The sequence below is a fragment of the Eptesicus fuscus genome, chromosome 11, assembly GCF_027574615.1.
Source record: "Eptesicus fuscus isolate TK198812 chromosome 11, DD_ASM_mEF_20220401, whole genome shotgun sequence".
Classification (NCBI taxonomy): domain Eukaryota; kingdom Metazoa; phylum Chordata; class Mammalia; order Chiroptera; family Vespertilionidae; genus Eptesicus; species Eptesicus fuscus.
The window spans coordinates 29,385,248-29,412,640 of NC_072483.1; the positions used below are offsets into that span (position 1 = coordinate 29,385,248).

Sequence of the window (27,393 nt, forward strand, 5' to 3'; positions counted from 1 at the left end):
TAGAAAAACACTGAAAAATATTAACTGAAATATGATAAGGAAAGTAAGAGCAGGAAAGAGTAATAGAAAATATGCTAATATCATAATTGCTTATTGAAGTAAGCTAATATATCTTGAATACAGAAATTTAAAAAAAATTATATAAATTACATAATATGATTTATGAATACAAAGTTGCACAGAGTTATAAACAGAGCTACTGGAACAAAGATACATACAGAAAAACTACATGTGGAGAAATATAAGATAAAACCTACTAGTAAAAAAAATCCAGAAAACAAGTTAAATTAATAATAGGATGAAGACACATTTTATTAGATGCCCACTGTCAAAATTATCATTTAACATTGTATTGAAAGGGATCAGTCAACAGAAAAATTAATGTAAATGGGCTTAACTCATGTTATTTATTAAAAGTGAATTTCCAACTAAATCACAGAGCAAATGTCTATTCTCTGATATATGCAAAAAACAGAACTAAAGTGTTTTAGAAATGTTGAAAACTAAAGGGTAAAAATTAAGCCAAATAAAGGCAAGCAAAATACTTACATCAGAACAAAGGAATCATTCACCAAGATATATTCTAGAAATAGACCAGAAACTTAAATGTAAACCATAGATGTACTCAAAAAACACAAGATTTTTTTTTTCTTCTGACTTTAGCATAGAAAATAACTTCAAAACAAAATCTAGTTATGGGCAAATAATGTTCAACAAAGGAGCCAAAAACACACAACGGAGAAAAGAAAGCTTCTTTAATAAATGGGCTGGGAAAAGAATGAAAATATATTACAGTTTGTCCCTATGACAAAAATTAACTCAAAATGGATCAAAGACCTAAATATAAGACCTGAAACAATAAATTACAGGGAAGAAAACATAGGTACTAAACTAATGGACCTTGGTCTTTGAGAGGATTTTATAAATTTGACCTCAGGGGCAAGGAAAGTAAAGACAAAATAAATGAATGCGACTATATCAAACTAAAAAGTTTCTGCACAGCAAAAGAAACTGCCACCAAAACAAAAAGGCAACCCACTGAATGGGCAATGATATTTGCAAACAACAGCTCTGACAAGGTGTTAATATCCAGAATATATAGAATTCACACAACTCAACACTAAATAAACAATTCAATTAAAAAAGGCCCTGGCCTGGTGGCTCAGTTAAGTGGAGCATTATCCCTTACACCAAAAGGTTGTGGGTTTAATCCCTGGTTGGGTTGTGTACAGGAGGCAACCAATCAATGTTTCTCTCTCCTTCCTCTCTCTCTAAAAATCAATTAAAACAAAACATATCCTCAGTTGAGAATTAAACAAAAAACAATTTTTTTAATGGGAAGAGGACCTGAACAGACAATTCTCCCAAGAAGACAAATGGCCAATAGATATATGAAAAAATGCTCAACTTCACTAGCTATTAGGGAAATGCAAATCAAAACTACAATGAGATACCACGTCACACCTGTTGGAATGGCTATTATCCACAAGACAAGTAAAAACAAGTGTTGGAGAGGTTGCGGAGAAAAAGGAATCCTCTTCCACTACTGGTGGGAATGTGAACTGGTATAGCCACTATGGAAAACAGAATAGAGATTCCTCAAAAAATTAAGAATAGAGTTACCATATGACCCTGCAAACTGTCTTCTGGGTATTTACCCGAAAAATTGGAAACATCTATTTGAAAAGATACATGCACGCCTATGTTCATTGCAGCATTATTCATGGTGGCCAAGACATGGAAACAATCAAAGCATTAAGATATGGTACATATATACAATGAAATATTACTCAGCCATAATAAAAGATTAAATACTGCCATTTATGACAACATGGACAGATCTTGAAAATATGCTATCAAAATCAATCACAAAGAAAAAATCAAGAACGATATGATCTCACTCATGTGGGATATAAAAGCGAAAGTAACAAATTAACAAACAAGAAAAACTAACAAAAACTCATAGACACAGACAGCAGTATGGTGGTTACCAGATAGAAAGGGGGTAGGGAAGCAGTAAAGGATAAAGGGAGTCAAAATATGGTAACAGTAGATGATTTGACATTGGTGGTGGGCACATAATGCAATATATAGGTGATGTTTCATAGAATTGTACATTTAAAACCTATATAATTTTATTAGCCAATATAACTCCAATAGATTTAATTAAAAAGAAGAAAAAAAGAAAATCTAGAAACTATAAAAGAAAATATTAATAAACTTGACCACATTTTTTTTTAAAAACACAAGCAAAACAAAAAGACAAAGTATAAATATTTTTAAAAAATGTTTGCTATTCTTAGTAAAGAGGCATGACTATATATCCTAAAATATAATTTAAAAAAAACAAAGTGGTAAGTTAAAATACTAATAATACTGTTGGGAAAATGACGAAAACATGAACAGACTGTTCACAGAAAAAGGAAAGCAAATGGCTATTAAGAATATGACAATTCTAACCTCACTGCTGATAAAGGAAAACAGATTTAAGTCACAATGAAACACTGTCACTATCAGAATTTCCCAGTATCCCAAAAGTGGATATAATAGTCTTGGGGAGACTGAAGGCATTATTTGACGTTCCTGGTAGAATTATACATTTGCTCTTATATGGAGGGTGAGTGGCAATATCTGTCAAAGTTAGAAAAAAATTTTCCCATTGATTTACTGAATTACTTCTTAGAATTTATTCACCTGTCTATTCCTTCATGAAATGAGATGATGTACAGAGTTATTCACTGCAATATTTAATAGCAAATGGACAAATTTGAATGTTCATGGTGGAACAAATTAAACAATAGGATATCCAGAAAGAAATACTATGCAGTTGCTAATAACAAACAAGGAACCTTGTTATCTATATACTAGAGGCCGGTGCACGGATTCATAAACGGGTGGGGTCCCTCAGCCTGGCCTGCGCCCTCTCGCAATCCAGGACCCCTTGGGGGATGTTGGAGAGCCAGTTTCAGCCTGATCTCAGCAGTCCGACATCCCCCCAAGTGATGTAGCAGGACTGAAGTGGCAGGTAGCCGGGGAGGAGCCCCCGCTGGGGCCAGGCTCAGCTCAACTGCCACTCATCCTGGTCCCACTGCACATGCCACCGCCACCGCTAGGTAACGCTGCCGCGGAGGTGGGAGAGATTCCCTGCTGCCACAGGTGTGCTTGCCAGCTGTGACCCGCTGGGGGAGTGCACTGACCACCAGGGGCACCTCCTGGTGGTCAGTGCACATCATAGCAATCAGTCTACTGGTCGTTCCGGTCGTACAGTTGTAATGGTCACTTAGGCTCTTATATATCTATAATAATAAAAGCATAATATGTAAACTGACCAAATGGCCAAACAACGGAATGACCGTCCAGATGACCTTTTGGATGAAGCCAGGGCTGCGAGGGCTGAGGAAGCCAGGGGTGCAAGGGCTGAGGCAGGCAGGGCTGCAAGAGCTGAGGCAGCTGTGGGCCAAGGATGCTGGGGCTACGAAGGCCTACTCTTGAACGAATTTCATGCATCGGGCCTCTAGTATCAATATAAAAGGCTAATATGCTAAGTGTCCCTCCAACGTTCAACCAGTCGCTGTGACATGCACGGACCACCAGGGGGCAGACGTTCAATATAGGAGCTGCAGTGACATGCACTGACTATTTACAAAGAAACAGCACCACGGACCTGGCACCAACAAAGCAACACTCGACTTCCCCCAAGTGGGACACAGGCCCCGCCACCACCCCAAAGCTACAGCCCACCAAATCGCAGCCAACTCTGCCGAGACCCCATGGTGCAAAATGCGGTCCACAGCCCAGCCCAGCCCTAAATGGTGGCTATGGGTGCCGGGTAATGATGTCACGTAGCAATGCCCGGCTTCCTCTCCCTAGTGACCAGCCTCCTTGGAGTTTCTTCAGCCCAGGAACATGAGTTGCTTTATATCCAGGTGCAAACATTTACACTTTAACCAAGTGTAAAGTTGCTTTATATCCAGGTGCAAACATTTACACTTTAACCAAATGTCTGTGAAGTGTTTTCCCGTGCCTCATCTCATTTGATCTTCACATAATTCCTGGAGTAGGTAGCTAGGAGACTCGGTAGAATCCTATTTTCTTTTCCTTAGCTCGAAAATGGAGATTTAGAAAGTTTAGAAACTTGACCCAACTGAAAAGAAGTAAAAAATGGTGGAACTTGAAAATGACTTCAAGTTTTCTCACTGCGCAGAATAGAGTCAAACACTGCTGCAGTTAAATATTTTTCCCTTTGTTCTCCCTGCATAATCTATAATAATAATCTGCTTCATGTTGATATTTACTGCTGTGTTGCTGACAAGTACCTGAAAGAGAAGTTGGGGTGCTTCACTGGGCTGGAAAAAGTTTAGCTAAATCAGAAAGTAGGTCTAATTAAGCAAGTTTATATACATAAAGCTCTCGCTGGAGCCATTCGCACGTGTGTATTTCGATCTGTCATTGTCGATTGTGAATTTGTTTGACACTTCTATTATAGAGAAAGGGCAAATAGCGATATTAAATATTTCTTCTAATTAATTTCCTTTCAATGTTCACAAATTTGTGCACTGGGCCTCTAGTTTCTAATAAAGAAAAATCTTTTAAAATTACAATGTACAAATGCAGAACGGTATGTATAGGTTGCTATCTTTGTGATTCAAGGATAATGAGGAAAAACATGTTCATTTACATATGATTACTTATGCAAAAAAATATCAAGTATATACAAAGAAATAATACAAATGCCTTTGTTTTATTGGAAGGAATAGGAGAAACTGGATAGATGGAGACAGGAGAGGGAAATTGAACCATAAAATTCTCTAAGCTTAAAACTTACTAAAATAAGTATGTATATTAACTTTTTAACTAAATGAATAAATTTTATTTCTTTATGATATATTGATTGAGGGCTACTTTGTACCAGGCACTGCTTTGTTTCAGGTGCATGGGATCCATGACAAAAATTCCAATCCTTATGGAGCTTACATTCTAATGGTGGAAGACAGACAAAAATTAACCATTATAATACTTAATATCAGAAGATAAAAGTTCTGTAAAGAAAAACATTTTATAAAACAGAATAACTTATCTCAAAGCAGCATCATTGAGATTAGGAGGAAATGTTATAATTTATTAAATACGATTAGCAGGTAGGTCTCATCCGAAAAGAGCAAATTTAAATAAAAGCATGAATCCAGGGATTTAGTCATGCGGATGTCGAAGGAATGAGTGTTCTAAGTAACATGTCACATCAGATGTTAAGCAAAAGGGTAGTAGACAGTGTGGTTTGAGCAGAGCAAGAGGGATAGTGGTAGAGAGATGGGGTCAGAAAGATAAATGAGGTCCATTTGAGTTTGTCTTAGCAGAGGAATGACAATATCTGATAAATTTGTAAAAGCTTAAGCTGATGTTACTACAAACAGGCTGAGAGGGAGCAAAGGTAAAAAGCTGGGAGATAATGGTACCTTAGACCTGAGGAATGGCAGTGGAAGTAGTGAGAAAGAGTTGGAGTTTGGATGTAATTTGAAATTAAATCAACTGGATCCCAGAGAGACTGGATGTGGAATGTGAGGGAGAGAACACAAGGAAGAGGAAGTGTGAAAACATTATCTAGAAAAATGGGAAAATGAATGGACTAGGGAAATATACTATGATTGCCTGGGAGCAAGAAGAGCCCACTTGAGTGCTTCATGAATTTAAAAATGAGACCAGTCAGTATGATTATGGGTTTTTCTGCAGCTACATTCAGTCTCATGATATAGGCCTCATTTGATCTGAAGAAATAGATCTCTGTAGTATTATGAAAAGATGCCTCATAACAGGACATTATACATGGAGAAAATGTTCTCATTTGAATGATTTTTTTAAAAAAGGAGATACATATATGCTTATTTTTATTTCTATTTATACAAAACTTAGATATATTCCCCAAGTTTTAGCTGCACATGGTTTTCATATGATCATTCTAGATAATAAATGTGTATCCAATGACCCTAGGTAAATCATGCCTATAAGACAGCAAGCATTTCAGAGTGCTTCCTTATTTATGTACTAGAGGCCCAGTGCATGATTAAATCATGCACGTGTAGGGTCCCCTAGGCCTAACCTGCCACCAGGCCATATCCACTGCCCCGCAAAGCCTAGCACGGTCCGCGGACACTGCTGGCAGCTTGCTCCCCACTTTTGATGGCAGGGGGTCTGCTGGTGCACCAGGCCTTTCAAAAGCCTCCAGCGGAGGCTTTTGGCCTGGTGCCGGAGCGGACAGACACCCAGCTCCCCCGCTTTCGCTTTCAATCGCAGAGGAGCTGGATGTCTGTCCGCTGGTGCCAGAGCGGACACCCAGCTCCCGCTTTTGATGGTCGGTGGCGGGATGTGGGCTCGCTGCCCCAGAGGCCCCTTCTGTGCCGCAGCACAGCCATGGCGCAGACGCTGAGCTCGCGCCGCCACTGGTGACGCAAGCTCAGCATCCCACCGGCCCAATCGGCCCCCCCGGCCCCCCCGAGTCCCGCCCCCCCATGCCTCCTGGCCAATCGTGGGCATAGCAAAGGTACGGTAAATTTGCATATTACTCTATTATTAGGTAGGATGTTCGATTTGGCTTATATTTTACAGTTTTCAAAAATAAACATGGAACTTATTTTGAACTTAATACATTATATATAAATTGTTTATATTAATTATATGTGTTCTGAGCATTTGTTTACTTAAAATGCTTAACAGTTTTAGAGGATAAGAACTTTATGAAATCATGAGACAAACACTTATGAAATAACAGAAGAATTAGATGGATTATCAGCCACATTGAACATCTCATGAACACAGTTGGTAAGAGAACACAAAAAGCAGGGGTGGGGGGGCAAAAGTGGCAAATGACAAAAGAGAAATGTCAAAGGATGAAACAAAAATATAAAAGATACAAATAATTAATAACCTATAATGAAAAGCAAAGAGGGATTGTGGGAAATATCAGCAAGCAATGAAAGGCTTATGTTGTAGGCATTGAGTGAATACGCCACATGCCATCTGATAGAGCGTTTTCACTTGATCCACTATATGAAATCTCTTTATCTGAATTCTCTTAAAGCTGCTTCTAAGAAATATACACAAATCCAGAAACTACTCAGTGATGAGACTTTTTACTAATGGGTCCTCAGTTACTATCTGTATTAAGTGAGAGAAAATATGTAATGTTCTCTAAGGATTTCACTTTGAACACTATGGCTGAGAACAAGATTATGTTTCATGCATAATGAAGCATGTGAACACATAAAAGAATACAATTTATCATTATAAGTATACTAGAGACCTGGTGCTCGGATTCATGCACATTGAAAGGAAATTAATTAGAAGAAATATTTTAGTATCACTATTTGCCCTTTCTCTATAATAGAAGTGTCAACCAAATTCACAATCGACAATGACAGATTGAAACACATACATGCGATTGGCACCCTCAAGAACTTTATATGTATCACTCATGCACAAGTCAACTTAGTCTTTTATAGATATAGAATAAAGTTGCTTAATTAGACCTGCTTTCTGATTTAGCTAAACTTTTTTCCAGCCCAGTGAAGCACCCCAACTTCTCTTTCAGGTACTTGTCAGCAACACAGCAGTAAATATCAACATGAAGCAGATTATTATTATAGATTATTCAGGGAGAACAAAGGGAAAAATATTTAACTGCAGCAGTGTTTGACTCTATTCTGCACAGTGAGAAAACTTGAAGTCATTTTCAAGTTCCACCATTTTTTACTTCTTTTCAGTTGGGTCAAGTTTCTAAACTTTCTAAATCTCCATTTTCGAGCTAAGGAAAAGAAAATAGGACTCTACCGAGCCTCCTATCTACCTACTCCAGGACTTCTGTGAAGATCAAATGAGATGAGGCACGGGAAAAGACTTCACAGACATTTGGTTAAAGTGTAAATGTTTGCACCTGGATATAAAGCAAGTCATGTTCCTGGGCTAAAAAAACTCCAAGGAGGCTGGTCACTAGGGAGAGGAAGCCAGGCATTGCTACGTGACATCATTACCCGGCACCCACAGCCACCATTTAGAGCTGGGCTGGGCTGTGGGCCGCATTTTATGGCATGGGGTCTCAGCAGAGTTGGCTGCGATTTGGTGGGCTGTAGCTTTGGGGTGGTGGCGGGGCCTGTGTCCCACTTGGGGGAAGTCGAGTGTTGCTTTGTTGGTGCCATTTCTTTGTAAATAGCCAGTGTGTGTCATGGCAGCTCCTGCATTGAACATCTTTCCCATGGTGGTCAGTGTGCGTCATAGCAACTGGTTGGACATCGGAGGGACACTTCGCATTTTAGCCTTTTATATAGTATTTATATATAGATGGTAATATATTGTTTCCATGGGTAGAGTTAAAACAGGTCTGTAATTGCAATTCTAAAAGGCAGTGGGTTCTGAAATCCAAAAATTTATTTTTCCTTCAATATATTTTTGCAGCAAAACCAAACTGATGTGGAAACATCAATTTCATCATGAATTTAAAAGCTATTGATGGCCCTAGCTAGTTTGGCTCAGTGGATAGAGCGTCAGCCTGTGGACTGAAGGGTCCGGGGTTTGATTCTGGTCAAGGGCACATGCCAGGGTTGCGGGCTTGATCCCCAGTAGGGGGCGTGCGAAAGGCAGCCAATCAATGATTCTCTCTCATCATTGATGATTCTATCTCTCTCCACCTATCCCTTCCTTTCTGAAATCAATAAAAATATATTTTAAAAATAAATAAATAAATAAAAGCTATTGATGACCACATCAGATAAGGAGTTGATATCCAAAATATTAAAGAACTCAATGAACTCAATAGCCAAAAAACAGTTTGATTTTAAAAATGAGCCAAATACTTGAATAGACATTATTCCACAGAAGTCATATACAGGTGGCCAACCAGTAATGGAAGAGGTTCCCAGCATCACTAATCATCAAGGAAATGCAACTCAAAACCATGAGGTATCAGCTGACACCTGGGAAACTGGTTATTGCCAAGAGAAAAGAGATAAGTGCTGGTGAGGATGTGGAGGAAAGGGAACACTTGTGCCCTGTCAGTGGCAATGTAAACTGGTACAGCCACCATGGGAAACAGTGAGGTTCCTCAAAAATTTAAAAATAAATCTACCATATGGTACCACAGCTGCATATATATCCCACTTCTGTATATATATCACAAGGAAATGAAATCACTATTTCAGGGATACCTGCACCCCCATTGATAGATGAATGGATAAAGAAATGTGATATATATGTGAACATGTGATATGCATATCACATATATATCATATATAATGCATGTAAATTTGTTTATGTATGCATACTTATTAATATTATTCAGCCAACAAAAATAATCCTATAATTTGTGACAACATTTATAGGGCATGTAAGCTTAGTGAAATAAGTGAGACAGAGAAAGGCAAATACTGTGTGATCTCACATATATGTGGAATCTTAAAAAAAAAAAAATGCCAAATTCTTAGAAACAGAACAGAATGGTACTTGCAGAGGCTGGGAAGTAGGGGAAATGGGAAGATTTTGGTAAAAGGGTACAAACTTCCAGTTATAAAATAAATAAGTTCTTGGGATCTAATATTCAGCATTCTGCCAGCCTACAGTTAACAATATTATGTGTTTTCACAGCACATACACATAAATTGTAATTAGGTGAGGTGACAAATGTGTTAAATAACCTTACTGCAATAATCATTTTGCAATATAAACATGTATCAGATCACCATGTTGTATACCTTAGATTTCCTAATGTTATATGTCAATTATATCTCAGTAAAGCTAGGAGAGAATGACATCCTCTGAGGAAAAAAATAAAAGCTATTTATGAATATATGAAATTATTTCTAATCTATGTGTAAATCAAAGTGTGACTATTCATTACAGAAAAAATTAGTATATTTGATTATGAGCTGTTGCCTAGACACCACTGGCTGGTATTAGATAAACTGCAGTCCATGGGTGTTTTTTTCTTCCTCATATTCCAGTCCATGCAGTTTATCTAGTTACCTTTCTAAATCTGAAAAACCCCAAATTCCTAAATATATTTGTCCCCAAGAGTTCCTTTAAAAAGGTGTATAAAATTTATGGAATGAGACATGCAAGAAATTGATGGTGTTTTTTCCATGGAGAGAAGAGATAGTAGTTTTATTTACACTTTTTCACTCTTCTATGCTCTTTGAATCATACCACAATCATGAATTACTTGAATAAACACAAATTACTTTAAAAATAAATCAATCATGGTACCTCTCTAGACCCTCCCTACCTTCTCCTTATATCTCTAACAAAAGGACACCCTTATTGACAATATTTTTTAATAAATCTTTATTGTTCAGATTATTACAATTGTTTCTCCTTTTTCCCCCATATCTCCCCACCACCTGGTTCCCACCCCCCCTGCCCTTACCTCCCCCACCCCCATTGTCCTTATCCATAGGTGTATGATTTTTGTCCAGTCTCTTCCCATACCCCCCACACAGACACCCCTTTCCTCCTGAGAATTATCAATCCACTCCCATTCTATGCCTCTGATTCTATTATGTTCACCAGTTTATTCTGTTCCTCAGATTTTTAATTCACTTGATTTTTAGGATCACTTGTTGATAGATATGTATTTGTTGTTCATAATTTTTATCTTTACCTTTTTCTTCTTTTTCCTCTTTTTAAAGAATACCTTTCAGCATTTCGTATAATACTGGTTTGGTGGTGATGAACTCCTTTAGCTTTTTCTTATCTGTGAAGCTCTTTATCTGCCCTTCAATTCTGAATGATAACTTTGCTGGGTAGAGTAATCTTGGTTGTAGGTTCTTGCTATTCATCACTTTGAATATTTCTTGCCATTCCCATCTGGCCTGCATAGTTTCTGTTGAGAAATCAGCTGACAGTAGTATGGGTGCTCCCTTGTAGGTAACTAACTGTTTTTCTCTTGCTGCTTATAAGATTCTCTCTTTGTCTTTTGCCCTTGGCATTTTAATTATTATGTGTCTTGGTGTTGTCCTCTTTGGATTCCTCTTGTTTGGGGTTCTGTGCGCTTCCTGGACTTGTAAGTCTATTTCTTTCACCAGGTGGGGGAAGTTTCCAGTCATTATTTCTTCAAATAGGTTTTCAGTATCTTGCTCTCTCTTCTTCTTCTGGCACCCCAAAAATTCAGATATTGATACGCTTAAAGCCATCCCAGGGGCTCCTTATGCTATCCTCACTCTTTTGGATTCTTCTTTCTTTCCGCCTCTCTGGTTGGGTGTTTTTTTCTTCCTCATATTCCAGATCTTTGGTTTGACTCTTCGGGTACCGTAGTCTACAGTTGAGTGTCTGTATAGTCTTTATTTCAGACAGTGTATGCATAATTTCTGACTGGTCCTTTTCCATTTTTTTGGTATTCTCATTAAGGTCCTTGAAGGTCTCTTCAAGTTTCTCAGCGGTTTTTAGAAGATTCTTGAGTAACCTTATAAATATGGTTCTGAACACTGTGTGGTCCATTAGTTTGCTTTCCTCCATCTCTCCTACTCGTGACATACTTCGTTGTCTCCGCATTTTGGCTGCCTCCCTGTGTTGATGGAGTGGCTTTCTGTGGTCAGTGACCTATAGGGGCCGGTAGCTCAGCTTCCCCAATCACTCTAGGTGGTCACTCTTGTTACGCCCCTTTGTGGGCTGAGTGGAATGTCTTGGTGTAGTTAAAAGCCTTGATTGCTGTTGGTACACTGGGAGGAATTGACCTCCAGGCCATTTGGCTGTGAAGACCTGCTGTGTCTATAACGGAAGAATTGCTGTGCTGGAGACACAGTAGGGCTTTGGTGCTCACTGAGTCTGCCCCTTATGAGAGTGGTTGTAATTTGGTGTCGTCCACACCGACCACTACATACCCTAGTGTCTGGATCTCCAATGGGGTGCAGGTCTGAGGCCTCCCAGCAGGAGCTACAGCAAGAGCTACAGTTTTCTCCTCTTTGCTTGGGCAGTTTTGGAGCAGTCTGACTGGAGCTGCAGTTAATTTGGTTGAGCTGCCGCAGAACAGGCCATTTATATGTAAAAGCCACTGTGTTGAGCCTGGGCGGGTTTGTAGAATGTGCGGGGCGGGATCTCAGGGCGTCACTAGGCTGGGGCGTGGCCAACGGCCATGGCTGCCTTCAGTCGTCTCTGCCTTTCCGCGTTTCCAGGTCCCCGTGTCCCGTGCTCCAGCGCAGCAAACCCTGATTGCTGGGCACACCTCTGAAGAAAAGTCACTCTCACTCTCCGATCGATGGCCGAGAGTCCAGCTTCTCCCCGTAGGCGTCTGGGTCCCCTGTGTGTCCCCAGAAACTGGAGTTCAGAGTGATCAGGAGTTTGTCTCCCTTCGGTTTGAAGAAAAGCCGCGTACCCATTCGCCCGCCGCCAGCCCGCTTCACGCACGCCTCCATACCTCAGCTCTTCAGCGTTTGCGCTCCCTTCTCTTCTTAGTTGTAAATCTACCACTCAGCCAGTTTTCCCATGGTTCTGGGTGGTAGACGTTTTGTTTTTTAGTTGTATTTTTGAAATTGTTGTGCGAGGCAGCAGTTTAGTTGTTTAACTTTGCTGCCATCTTGGTTCCTCCTCCTTATTGACAATAATTTTAAATATTTGTCTTCTCTCATCAAATTGGTCAGTATGCCCAATGGATTCTATTATTAATCCTCTCATTTATTCTTCCTTTTCTGTTCTCACCATTTGGAACTGAGTTCATTTTTGTTCTAGATTACAATGTAGCACCTTATTTACATCTGTGATCAGCTTTATTTGCATCCATTGAAGATGTCATTAAACTATATTTTAACAATCTGAATACTTGTCTTTTTTCCAGCCACTGGTCTGTAATCTCCTTGAAAGTAAATACTATCATTTATCTCTTGGCTTTTTTCTACAGTGGCTGGCAAAGAGTTTGTACTCATCTGTTTGCTAAAGAAATAATGAATGACCTGAATGGATAAATATTATAACTTATTTTTTTCTATTTAGTATAGCGTTTCTCAACATTTTTTAAATAGGCAAACCTAAAAATGTTCAAAAGGATGTCATTGTTTTTAAGTTACAAAAATGTTGGAAGGCTATTGTTAAAAACTGAATCACAGCCCTGGCTGGAGTGGCTCAGTTGATTGGAGTGTTGTCCCATACACTGAAAGGTTGAGGGCTCGATTTCCAGTCAGAGTGCATACCTAAGTTGTGGATTCAATCATTTGTCAGGGTATGTACTGGAGGCAACCAATGATGTTTCTCTCTCACATCAACGTTTTTCTCCTCCTCCTCCTTCTCCCTACTCCTCCTCCTCCTCCTCCCTCCTCCTTCTCCTCTCCTCCTCCTCTCTCTCCTCCTCCTCCTCTTCCTCTTCCTCCTCCTCCTCCTCTTCCTCTTTCTCCTCCTCTTCCTCTTCCTCTTTCTCCTCCTCCTTCTTCCTCTTCCTCCTCCTCCTCTCTTCCTCTTTCTCCTCCTCTTCCTCTTCCTCTTTCTCCTCCTCCTTCTTCCTCTCCCTCCTCCTCCTCCTCCTTCTTCCTCCTCCTCCTCCTCCTGCTTCTTCCTCCTCCTAATCCTCCTTCCTCTCCCTCCTCCTCCTCCCCCCCTCCCCTTCCCCTCTCTCTAAAATCAATAAGCATGTCCTGGGGTGAGGATTTAAAAAATAATTAAATAAGAACATGAAGTTTATAAAAGAAGATTACAAATTAAGGATAATGAGACCTTTATAGTGAACATTCAGAGAAATGACTTTGCAAAAAGATAAATATTTAGAAAACTGATTAAGATCCCAAGTAGACATGGCTATTTGAAACAGAAGCAGGTGTCCATAAGAGAGAGCAGATAAAATTAAAAAACACCAGGATAAATTTAAGGATGAGGTAAATAAGGTTAAAAATGGATAAAATTACAATTACAAAAATAAATTTTAATTCTCAGCTCTTGTCAGTAAAAACAGAATTGACCTGCAGGAAATCAGCTTAGTGAAGTAGAGGGGGGGAAATATTAGAAATTTTTCTCAGAATGCAAAGAAAAATTAAAATGATGTAAGAGAAGATGAAACATATGGGAATAAACAAGAAAGTTTCAGTATGAGGCTTAGGCATATTCCTAACAGATAAATGAAAAAATGTCAATTAAAGCAATAGTAAAAGATGATCTTAAAAATTTGTTCTGATTAAAGGTAGACTTTGGCTTCCAAATCACAGAGTAGCTTGGTTTGGAGCAGCTATATCACAGAGAATAAATAGAATGATGTAGCTATTTTTAATCTTCCTTGAAAGAATGGTTGAGTTATAAAAGGGAAAAAAATGAATCATAAAGTTTATTTAAAATATAAATCAATATTTATTAAGCATAATAAAGATATTCAACTTTTTTTTACTTTTAGCAAGTGACCTACTGTAAAAATTAATTAATTTAAATTTAGGGTGGGACAGTATGACAACAGTAAATATAAAATTTTAACAATATTTCAAATAATATTTTACTTGGAGGCCTAATGAGTATTTAAATGTATCTTGAAAAGTAACTAAGTTACAGCATCAAAAGTAGGTTCAAAACTGCTTTTGTGATCTTATGTTTCAGAGTTTTTTGTATTTTACTAGAAGCCTGGTGCACGAATTCATGCACCAGTGGGGTCCCTCAGCCTGGCCTGCGAGATAGGCCAAAACCGGCTCTCCGACATCTCTGGAAGGGTCCCAGATTGCAAGAGGGTGCAGGCCAGGCCGAGGGACCCCACTGGTGCACGATCCAGAGAGAGACACGGGAGGTTGGCCAGCCAGGGAGGGACCTCAGGAGGGCTCCAGAGTGTGTCCAGCCCATCTCACTCAGTCCCGATCGGCCAGACCCCAGCAGCAAGCTAACCTACCAGTCGAAGCTTCTGCCCACTGGTGGTCAGTGCACATCATAGCGACTGGTCAACCGGTCGACTATCTGCCCCCTGGTGGTCAGTGCACGTCATAGCAAGCAGTTGAGAGGCCTTAGCATATCATTAGCATATTACGCTTTGATTGGTTGAACAGCCAACTGGTTGACTGGGTACTTAACATATTAGGCTTTTATTATATAAGATGCTTTTGAAAGTAGCTGCATTTAATTTCTAAATAAGAGATAATTTTGTTCAAGAAAAATTGTGGATATGAAAATCATATTTTTTTAATACTGAGTTTTAAAGTATTTGAGACTTCTGGGGGTTCCTTTTGATTAACTAAATGCAACTTTTAGACTTAATGATGGTTATCTTAAGGCAAATTTATAGGCTTTGTAGGATTTTTATGCTACTCAATTATATGTCACCAGAAGTTGCTTTTGTGCTTGCTGTCATTAGCTAGCAATCTATGTAACAGTAAATTTCAAAATGTTGGACTGATATTGAAGAAATTTAGAACCTCTATAATAATCACAAACCCCATAAGGTAATTTAAACACAAAGAGATAATTTAAGTGATAAGCTGACTGAGTGCTGAGATATGTAAGCATGCTTCTCAGGCCCCCAAGGTAGTCACTCAGACCTCAGGTGCTCCCAAGTCATTCCATTTTAAGGGGTAGAAATATTTATTTAACTGTCCAGTTATTAAATTTATTTAATTACTAGTTTAAACAGATGTCATTATTGCTTTTAGCATTATAAACTCTTTGGAAATCTGTGACCTTCTAGATCAGCGATTTTTAACCTTTTTAACTCATGGCACACATAAACTAATTACTAAAATTCTGTAGCACAACAAAAAATACCTTCTATTTTTTGCCAATCTGACCAAAAAAAAAAGAAAAATATAATTTTGATTCATTCACACCAGATGGCTATTGTGTTAGCTGTTGTCATTTTTTTATTTGACAATCTGAAAGAAAAGAGGTGAGTGACCCTGACTAAATAGTCAGGTATTGCATGTTTTAAAAAATCTTGTGGCGCACCAGTTGAAAATTGCTGTTCTAGATCAACGATCAACGAACTTTTTCCTGAAAAGCTCAGATAGTAAATATTTTAGGTTCCTCTGGCTGGCAGGTCTCTGTGGAACTCTTCGACTCTGCTGTTGGAGTGTGAAAATAGTCAGAGGCAATACATGAACAAGTGAGTGTGGCTGTGGTTCAGCTTTATTTATGGACACTGAAACTTAATTTTATATAACTTCCAGGTGACAAAATGCTCTTTAAACCATTTAGAAATACCATTCTTGTGTGAAGGGCCATACAAAACAGATGGCGGATTGGGTTTGTTATGCCGGCTAAAGTTTGCCAACCTCATTGGTTGGGAAAATATGCTTTAATAACACATTCTTAAACTCCTCCATAGCCAAGTCTATCCCAGAATTCTTACTGATGTATCACCAATAGTATTGCTTCTTTTTCCCATTTCATTTGTAGTTCACAGAAGTAAATTAAAAGGAATTTTTAGACTGTCTGTTAAGAAACTGTCTTTTGTTAGATGATGTAGTGTGGTATGATGGAAGTAAAACTGGAAAACTTGGAAACCAGGCTGTAGCTGATTCTGCTTCTACTCAAAGTGGTCAAGTTTGTCAAACTTCTAAGGTTCCATTGTCTATCCTGCTCATCTGGAAGAAGTATTAAGAGGCTATATTGTAATAATAGATATGAAATCAGTGGTAAAGAGTGTAACCTAAGTATTGCCTTTGTGGTGATAGTTGCACTTTATTATTATTCTTATATTAACGTGACTTCTGGCATGGCTCCCTATGTATTCTGATATATCCCTCTTAAAGATTAGGTAATGGTTAAGGATTTGCACATAAACTTTTTCTAGGATTTTTATCTCCATATGCTCACACTTTTAAGCTACTTTTATCTCTGCATTGTATATACATGTACCAAGTTCATTACTAAAGTACTATGAAATTTTCAAATTATATTCCATGTATTCTCTTATTGCTACTCTAGGAGGACAGAGACTTTATCTGTTTTGTCCCTGCTCTCTCCTCAGTACCCAAAACAATGTATGGGAATATGTTTGGGTTTCATAAGTGGATCTGAGTGAATCAGTGACACAAATAATTTCGTATGTTCCCTTTTTTTTGCCTTAGCAAAAGAAATATAGAAAGCTCATTCTACATAAAATGTTTTTAAATACATAAAATAAGTAAAATTACAAAGGAAATCTTTTTACCTCTACTAAAATATAGTTCTAGCCACAGACTCTAGGATCAATGGACTCTTATTTTTAAAATTTGGAAAAATTTTAAGTAGTACCAGAGGACACACAATCCCTAACTACAATTTATAAAATTACTTTGATAGAATAAAAAACAAAAGAAAGCTTTATTTAGTCTCTTTAAGATATCCTTTTCTGTACTTTGAAATTATAACGAAAAGAACATTGGGTGTTTTGTTAAAGCCTATTTTGGTTAAATTTCTTTTGTTTGCAACAAGATTTTTGTAAGCTTATTCATATACTAGAGGCCCAGTGCACCAATTTGTGCACAGGTGGGGTCCAGCTGGCCTGGCCCCAATCGGGTTGGGCCTGTTGGGAGGAGGAGATGGTGGGAGGTTAGCCGGCTGGCCCCGCCCCTGATTGGGGTTGGGGGGCCGATTTGGGGTGGGGCCAGCCATGGGGAGGGGCTGTGGGTGGTGGGCCGGCTGGCCCCGCCCCTGAATGGGGTAAGGGGTGCCAATTGGGGGAGGGTCCATGGGTGGTTGGCTGGCCAGCCCTGCCCCTGATGGGGTGGAGGGGCCGATTTTGGGTGGGGCCAGGTGGGGGTAGGGCCTGCAGGAGGTTGGTAGGCTGGCCCCACCGCCTATTGCGGGGGGCAATCACGGGTGGCTGGGGAGAGGGGCTGCAGGAGGTTGGCCACCTAGCCCCACCCCCTATTGGGATGGGGGGTGCGATCAGGGGTGGGGTGGCCCGGGGAAGGTGCTACAGTAGGTTAGCCACCCAGCCCCGCCCCCTATTGGGGTGGGGGTTGCAATCAGGGGCGTGCTGGCCGGGGGAGGAGGGCCTGCGGGCCTGTCATGGTGGGGCGGGCTGGCCTGGGGGAAGGGAGGGGACGTTTGGCCGGAGACCCACTTTTGATCAGGGTGGGAGAGTCTGATCAGGGGCAGGCAGGTAGGGGGGAGGGACCGTGAGGTTGGCCAGCCAGCCTCACCCCCTGACCAGGCTGGTTTGCTGGCCACGGTGGGCATCATAGCGACTGGTCGTTATGGTCGTTATGGCCAGTACGGTTGCTGGCTTTTTATATATATAGATGGCATTCATCTGGAAAGTGACTGAAGTATCTCATGGAATTGATAGGTGGGAAGGAAAGGAACAAAGGTAGCTCTGGGATTTCAGCTTTCTCCAGAGTAGAGCCATTAATGGGGTTCCCAGTCATGTGTCTAAATTCCAGAGTATTAAACAGACACTTGGTTGATCAAGTTTGGATCACACATGCCTGCACTGGTCAGCCAAAGTCAGTTTCAGGTGGTTCTGAATGATGGTGGTTTGTATTTTTTTAGTTGTTATTTTGATGTGGTTGTGGAAGCTGGTGAGTACAGGTGTTTACCTACACCACCATCTTGGTTCTCCTCAAGATTTGGATTTTATCTTAAATGTTTTGGGATATCTTTGAAGAGTTTTAACCAAGGGTGTGTCTAAAATCCAATTTTCTTTTTAAAAATTTCAGTCTGTTGCTCTGCAGATAATAAAAATATCACTCTTTGCTATGTTGCAGTAGTAAGGGCTAGGAAAAATAAATAATTATGACTCTGGCTGAAATTCAGAAATTTAATAATAAATGGTCATTTTTAATAAAATGATGATCATACTGTAATAAAATAGTCTCTCTTAGATGTCCATTGAACAAGTGCCATGTTTTGAATTAGTAATCTAAATAATAAACTATCATGTTTGTTGTTTCTTGTTCTAGATTTTCCTCTAAGCTTTAGGTCTGAGAAATTAACTTGGAAATGATGATGCTTTTCCCAATTTCCCTCCCAGGGAAACAACTGGAGGAAAGAACCTTGAACTAGGAGTAGTAAGAACTGGTTTCTCATGCTGGCTCTGCCACCAATTGGTTGTACCATTAGTTGAGTTGTTTAACCTCTCTGGATTTCCGTTTCCTGTAGTGTAAAATGTGGGGATTGAATCATCTAATTGATATAGCTCTTTTGTGCCTGCAATCATAAATTTAGCAAGTCCTGTGTGTAAGACTAAAATTCTGTGATTCTTAATGAGACCTCATAAAATCTCAAAATGTCCTTAAATATGAAACTAAGAAATATAAAATAACCAGCTCTCTGTTCAAAATTGGAAAATTCATCCTTCTTCCCTTTTTAACAGGACCAAGGAAATAAAACACCAGAAGCCCAGAGCACAGAGTATTTTCCTTCACCAATTCGTAGCATCGTGATACTTCTCTAATTCCATCAAGTATGAAGGAATGACCACTTTGGCAGATGGCCACAGAGGATGTCAACAGTTTTTTGGAGGCAAGCAATGAAATATTGATGCTTTGAGTGTTCTATTATTAAGTATGTAGAAACAAGCAGAATTATGTTTTAATGAAAATATTAAAAGTATTCTTTAGTACTATAATTTACGTAAGTGTAGATAAGCTATCTCTCCCCTCCTCCCCCCCCCTCCCCCCCAAGCATTGTTGCATGTTAAAAATTATATGGAGCTAAGCTGCTTTTGCCCTTCCATGGTAAGGGATACATTACATTCCTAAATACAAAGTAAAAACTTAAATAACAGAAATTAAGTAGCCATGTTTGACAACAGGGCTCTGCCTATCTATCTTGGACACACATATAACTACAAATACTAACTAGTTTGGGTATTTTTAATTATCCATTTTATACCATTTATAAATTTTTTTACTGCATTTTTCTCACTTATTTTTAAATATTCTAAAGTATTCCAAATTCATGGTAAGTCATCCCTTTATATTCCTCACAGTTTTATATTTTGTGAGATGTCTACATCAAAAGATCGCATTAAGTTTTTAGTTACTTTCACAGCTGCTCTTACTTTTCCTGGAAAAACAGTCAATCAAGGATTGTGGCACCGCAGTGTCATCTTCAAAATTGAAATTAATTACCTTACCCTTTAAAGGGAAAGTTTGCCTGGAAATAAATTGACTGTTTTGCAAAAAATATATATATAAATATAAGTAATCTCCCTTCTCCACCTTCATGAAAAAAAAAAAGACTTAAGTAGATGAATATAAAATGAAATAAAATAAACTCATAAAAATTAGAGTAGAATGTACTAAAATTGAATTTTTCAAAGCATTTTATACAAACAGAGAAACTAAAGATTTGCTCAGAATTTTTTATTTAATGTTCTTTCAACTCAGAGGCCTAAGGTCAACAAGCAAGAGTCTGCTTTGTAAGTTGAACTTAGAGAAACGCTTTCTAAGTAAAGGAGACCATAAATGTTTAAAAAGCCCAGTGTAGAGCTTCTGAGTAACTAGAGTCAAAATTAATTCTTGCTTTTCTGTTGGGGAAAATTTCATCTAATTACATTCAAATTATTCTGCAACTTTTTGGACAGCAAATCCTGATCACCAAAGAAAAGAAAGAGCAGCTGTGTTGCCCTTGCCTCATAGTTATAAGAATAGCAGTATTATGCAGTCACTGGGCTTTATAGAACCGTAAGTGATTATCCACTGGCTGCCTTCTGGCAAAAGCACACCTAACCTTTCTGAAATGCTGATAATATATGCCTTCTGTTTGTCAGCGTAGATCTTAAAAAAGAAAAAATAGATTCTACTGCTTTCTTATCTAATATAATAGCTCTTGGAAGTAGGAAGTTCTTATAACCCTTTGCACACAAGTATCTGTTTCTAAAACTTCTCTCTGAATTATACTTTAATCATGGTTTAAATATTTTCTGAGTCTAATACAATTCACTTAACTACTTAAAAAAAAAATACTTTAAATTGACAATTGCTAAATTAGTGGACATAGTTCCCATAAACAGTGCTACTCCATAAGCAACCTATTGTCAAATTTCTTTCTCTAATGTTTCCTTTTTTAACTTATTCATATATCAGACCTTATTTTGTTCTTACATTATTCTTTAATCACAGCAACATGTCAGACAGCTCTAATTTATATTTCTTCCACACTAAGAACTAGCCCTTTGTTCTCTATGAATTGCATTCTATTTTTGCTCATATCATTAATATGTGACAGATATTTATAGTTCTAATCAAAAGTGCTATTTCATTTATTTCCCATATTGTAAGGTTTATTTGTAAATTATCATTGTAGGAATTTTTAATAATTTGAAAGGCAGTTGTAACACAGCACATATGACTTATAGGTATGACAAATTCATAGAACAGTTAAGACTAACTGATTAATCCTGTGCCAGACCTACCAGCTGTGTGATCTTGGGCAAATCAGTGATTCTCTTTGATCCCCGATTTGTATATTTTTCATATTTGGATACTAACAATAATATAATTTTAAGGATTAAATGGGATAGATGATAACATTAGTAAAAAGCTTATTTAGCACTCACCTAGCACATAATTGAATAAATAGGTGATGTAGTTATCCTACTTTTTGCAAATGATTGAAGAAGGTTGCGTAAGCTCAACTCTTGGAAAATAAGTAATGGATTTGTCCATTATACTCATGTCAAAATTTTTATACATTATTGTGTTTGTTGTATGGCTACTAAATTTTGTTCTTATTGAAATTTCCCAAAAAGCATTTTAAATTTTATAAGAAACATGTGAAAATGCAATCTATGTTGAAATCATGGTTAAAAAACATAGTTTTCTAAAAAGTGGTTGTTAACTTTTGAGCTTCATGAAAACTTTATACATTACAAATTTTGCAAGGAATTTCACTTGGGTGATTCACTGCCTGTTCTAAAATTTTAACTTTTTATCAGCCACTATTGTTTGGAGAAATATTCCACATGCAAAGCAAGAGAGTTGAAGAATTTTCTTCTTGGGATTAAATATCCTTTATGTATACATTGATCAAATGTGTATTTAGTATGAGAAACTGATTTGATCTTTCCACTAGAAAAATTAAATTAAATAGGCAATTTGGTTCTCTGGATTAGTTTCCTATGTCTGCTGTAATAAATTATTACAAACTGGGTGGCTTAAATTAATAAAAATTTATTCTCCCACAGTTCTTAAGTCTAGAACTCCAAAATCAAGTTGTCCTCAGGACCATGTTCTTTTGAAGGCTCTAGGGGGGAACCTGTTCCCTGCCTTTCTCTTAGCTTCTGGTGTGGCCGTCCATCCTTGGTATTCCTTGGCGTATAGATTCATCCCTTCTATCTCTGCCTCGCCCATCACATGGCTTTTCTCCTGTGTGTCAGTGTCTCTTCTCTTCTTATAAGGACAGGATCATATTGGATTGGGGTCCACCCTAATTCAGCATGACCTCATTTTAACTTGATTACATCTGCAAAAGCGCTTTTTACAAATAAGGTCACATTCTTAGGTGTCAAGGGTTAGGATTTGAGTGTACTTTTGGGGGTCGAGGGGTACAATCCAACCAATTTAACACACTGTCTTTTTTATATCTATATACTAGTATGTAGGCTTAGATATATATTTTTTAATTGAGAATCAAGTTAGGAAAGAAAAATTGATTTTAAAAACTGAAAATTATCTTCTCCTAGAACAATGGTGGTTTCACTTGTGACAAGACATGATCTATGAAAGGGTTTTTGCTGTTTGCTTAGAATGATTTGGCAGTCCCATTTCTTGAACATAGTTTCTGGATAAAACTTTTTCCCATTAACTAACTCTATTTTTTTAAAGTTAGAGAACAATAGCTATCTTTTTGTTTGTTTACTTGAGATCAGAGTTCAAATAATAGGGTTACAGTTTTATGGTCACAGGCATGTGTCCATATTACATATAAACAAATGTGATGCCCTAAAGACATTAGAGATGGTATGACATTTGTGTTTATAATTTTACTGAGAATTATTCTTTGTAAGTAAATTAACTGAGACAGTTTTCCTTTGTTGTACTTGATTCGAAACAGGACTACTTTTTATTTTCCCGAGTAAGATATTTAAATTAAGATTAAGAAAAAAATTGTTGACCTTTCAAAAAGAATGTAAGCATTATATATTTTAACATTAATTCTACTGTTTATTATAGAAAAGCTCATTCTTGTGAAGTCTTTCTAATATATAACTTGGTATGTGGTATATAGATCATCAGTACTTTTTTATCACATCTTTTTTATAGTCATCTCCCATGTATTTAGACAACTGTCACAGATTTTCCATGTAATAAAACTTACACTGTGTAAGTTTCAATGAAAAGATTTTATATGTATTTTCTTCTCTTTGAGCTTCTGAAAAGGAAGGGAAGTAAAGCATTATAAAATCCTATTGTAGGTCCTCGTGTTTTGCCATTCTTGCATGAAACACATGAAATATCCAAAAATACATTTCTGCTTCAAATTATTCTTTACATATAATAGTCACTCAATAAATGTTTATGAAGTGAATGAAGGAAATTGTAATTAGTCCTTCAGCTTGTAGATAGCATCCAAAAGAGTGTTATTAGAAGGAAAAGCAATTCTGAAGCTAACTCTGTTATACACCTTCATGATAAATATTTTTCTAAAATTTTATATGAAAGGTAAACAGAGATGGGAACTAGAGAGTTTGCAATGTGGGAAAGTGGCAATATGGTCTTTATTTCCCAGAACTTTTTAGTAAATTAAAGGATTTAAGGTTTATATTTTTATCTCATTTCCAAGTGAATGTTGAAACCTTGAGGAAAAAAACATAAAGTAGCTGGTTAAATGAACAGTTGACTATGCATTTTGAGATTGGGGTTTGGTTTTCTAGACTTGTATCAGATTACTAGAGGAGTGGTTCTCCACCCTTACTATGCTTTAGCATAACCAGAGAAGTTTTTTAAAAACAGTTATTTAGGCCCTGTCTCTACTGGTTACTCTCTATTGTTCCGATTACTAGCTGTGTGGCTTTGAGCATTTTTTAGTTCTCAGAATCAGATTCTCAAGAAGTGATGATACAGTAGTAGACTTTGGGATAAGATTGTGTCTTACAGAAATTAGAAATAAAATATAATATGTACTTAGAGATGTGCTGATCTAATTAGGAAAACTTTGAACTGAAAAACCAAGATTTGAGGAGATAAATATGCAAATTAAACAATAAAGATTTTCTTATTAAGAGCATCAATAATGTTGAAGTAAATACCCTGTGTTACTAGTAAAAATACTTAGGGAAAATATTAGGAAAATTGTACTTTTGCCTCAAATGTCTATATTCCAAGGCCCAGACTATGTCTGAACCTGGAGTGGACTGATTTCTTAGGTGGGGAATTTAACATCAATAGAGTATTCCCAGTGAGGTTGAGTAACCATTTGCTAAGAGTATAACAGTGGTAGTTACGGTGGTGATCAGGGATAGGACACGGTTAGCTTATGGAATGCTTATGAATTGGAAAACCTCTAAGATCTTTTCCAACTCGAATAGGCTGTGTATGTAAATAATTGACAGTCTTTTGTTAGCATTTATTTATTCATTTATGTATTTTGAAAACTTCTATGTGCCAGATATCATACTGGAAGATAAAATTTAGGACATGAAGAAAAACAGAATACACTACTATATAGTATCATGGGGGCAATTAAATGACATAATTGTATTTCATTTATATATATGTATGTGTGTGTATATATATGTATATATATACACATATGTATATATGTATGTATGTGTGTGTGTGTGTATTTTTATATATACACACACACACATACATACATACATGTGTTGGCTATTTCTGTTACCATTTAGGAGCTAACGTAAAAGTATGAAATAGCAATTCAATATACTTAAATGTACAGAAAGAAATTGTACTAGAAAAGCTGTCATCTTGATCCAGGATTTTTGAAGAGAAACTTCTTGAAAACAAATATAAATATGCATTATATTGTATTTGAAATTACTCTATTATTGGGTAAGACTCAGGTGCTAACATTAATTAATTTCTGTCATCGTTCCTTGCCTGCATGTTCCTTTACTGAGCATGCAACTGATGAAGTTACTTTTGATGCTGCTATTATTGCTTATTAATAGCCAGAATTTTGGAGAGCGAGAGTCCAGTTTCCTGGAAGAAAAACTGCTGAGGATAGAGAAACAGTACTCATAAGAGAAAGGCTAAGTAAGTATAATGGGTCTTAGAGTATAGGACTTGATTGATTCCGGAGCCCCAGAGGGAGTGAAGAGAAAGGAATTTCTAGAGAAGACCATCTAGTTCTGGTTTTCAAGAAGCAAAATGAAAACATCAATAATTATTTTCTTTTTTCTGCTATATATTTCTAAAGCAATATAAGGATAATAAAAAGTGTAAAAGTAAAATTGAGCTACCTTTTTTTGACCTAACTTCCCCTACTCTAAAATTTTACTACTTTTTGTTTTACTGGGTTTTAGCAAGTCATTCCCTATTTTGAAATATTTTAACTCCATAACAGAATTCAATATATATTACTGTCCATGAGTAAAGAGGCACCAGAGAAATGAAAATGAATATATATTGGGTCAGCACATCAGCATATTACTGGTCGGGTTCCTCAGAAGTAAAGTGTTTTTATTAGGTTTTGCTTTTGAGTTATAAAAGCAATACATACTCATGGTTTTTAAAATAAGAAACATAATATGGAAAAGTATAAAAGTAAAATTTATAGCCATTCTGTTTCTACTTCCCACGGGTAACTTCAATTAACTTTCTTAATGTATCATTTCAGAGGTCTTTCCAAATACAAGTGACACAAACACATACATACACACCTACACATCTGCATATACTGTTATATGCTTTTTATTACATAAATGCAACAGATCCATTGTTTTTTGCTAGTAGCCTTTCCTCTATTTGTCTCTTTAATATTGATTTGTAAGAGCTTTTTGTATACTAATAAAATGTGCCCTTTTTTTATGTGTTTCAAATATTTTTTCTGTTGTTTAATTTGCCCTTCAGATTGATTTATGGTAGTTTCTCTTTCTCATACTGAAATTTTAAATTTTGGGTTAGTCAAATTATTAGTTGTTTCTGTTATGGCTTCTGGAGTTTACTAGTATGTCCAAGATGATAAAACATATAACACCATTTTTTTCTTCCCCACCATTATGGCTTAATTTTTGTTAAGGGACTTTAGGTTTTAGGTTCACAGCAAAATTATAAGGAAGGTACAGAGATTTCCTATAGACCCCCTGGCCTCAAACATCTATAGCCTTCCCCATTATCAATATTCCCACCGCAGTGGTTCATGTGTTACATCTGATGAACTTACATTGACACATCATCACTTGGTCTACACGTTACATTAGGGTTCACTATCAGTGTGGGTTTGGACAAATGTAAAATGACATGTATCCACTCTAATAGTATTATACACAGTAGTTTCACTCCCTTAAAAATCCTCTATACCTATTCATCCCCTGTTTAAATCTTTAAATAACTGGAATCTTGTTAGTGTCCTAACAGCTTTTATTGAATCATCTTTTCTTAAAATGTCACCTTTATTCTATATTTAAAAGTTATGTATATGCGAGTGTATCTCAGTATTCTCCATTATCCAAACTTTTGTCTATTCCTTTTGTAAAACTAAACTCTGTATTTACTATATCTTTATAATGTTTTTAATATCTGCAAGGACTGGTTGAAAATATTCCTAGATAATGACATGCTTTTTATCAGATGAACTTTGTTATTATCTTTTTAAGTTCTCAAAATAAAAAATCCTATTGGTATTTTCATTAGAATCTTATTAGAATGATAGATTAATCTAGGCAGAATAAGAAGTATTAGAATATTGATTATATCTGTCCTGAAAGCAAATTACATGTCTTGCACATATCTAGATTTATTTATTCCGAGTTACTTATTTTGTGTGTTTATATTAAATGGGTTTGTTTCTAGTTTTTCTTTTCTAATTGGGCATGGCTTAGATATAGTAGAAACATTGATTTCCATATACTAATCATGTAACTAGCTACCTTTCTAATTTTTTTCTTAGATTTTCCATTGATTTGCATACCTTCTACTTCTTTCTCCCACCTAATTAGCTAGTATATACAGAACAATATCAATATAACTAGAGGCCAGGTGCACAAATTAGTGCACAGGTGGGGTCCCTCTGGGTGGCCTGTGGGGATTAGGCTGAAACCGGCAGTCCAATGCCGCCTGCTGCTCCTGCCTGCCGCTCCCGCTCATACCGGCCCTGCTGTGCCTACCGTGGGCTCACGCCCAGTCAGTCCTGATGGGGAGAGGCTCACGTCGCCGCAGCAGCTCTCGCCAGCCATGAGCCCTCGTCTGGCACCGTCCCGAAGGGGGTCGGGGGGCTGGGACAAGATCGGTCCTCTGGATGGGCTGTGGGACACCCTTGCCTGCCTGGGATCCGGATCCATCCCGCTGATGTTCGCACAGGTTGTCAGGAGCCACCTGGCGGCTGCTTTTACATCATTTCTTCCTTGTGGAGAGT

The 27,393-nt window shown here is 37.4% G+C and overlaps 1 long non-coding RNA gene across 2 annotated transcripts in view; it reads left to right on the plus strand.

Annotated features, from left to right (window-relative positions):
- The window catches only part of LOC114230499 (uncharacterized), a 120,602-nt gene extending 101,231 nt beyond the window's left edge, over nucleotides 1–19,371 (plus strand). For both annotated transcript variants that reach the window (XR_008557562.1, XR_008557561.1), the window contains exon 3: nucleotides 19,226–19,371. This is a non-coding gene — a long non-coding RNA (uncharacterized LOC114230499). The remainder of the gene's footprint in view (nucleotides 1–19,225) is intronic.
- The last annotated feature ends 8,022 nt before the right edge of the window (nucleotides 19,372–27,393 follow it).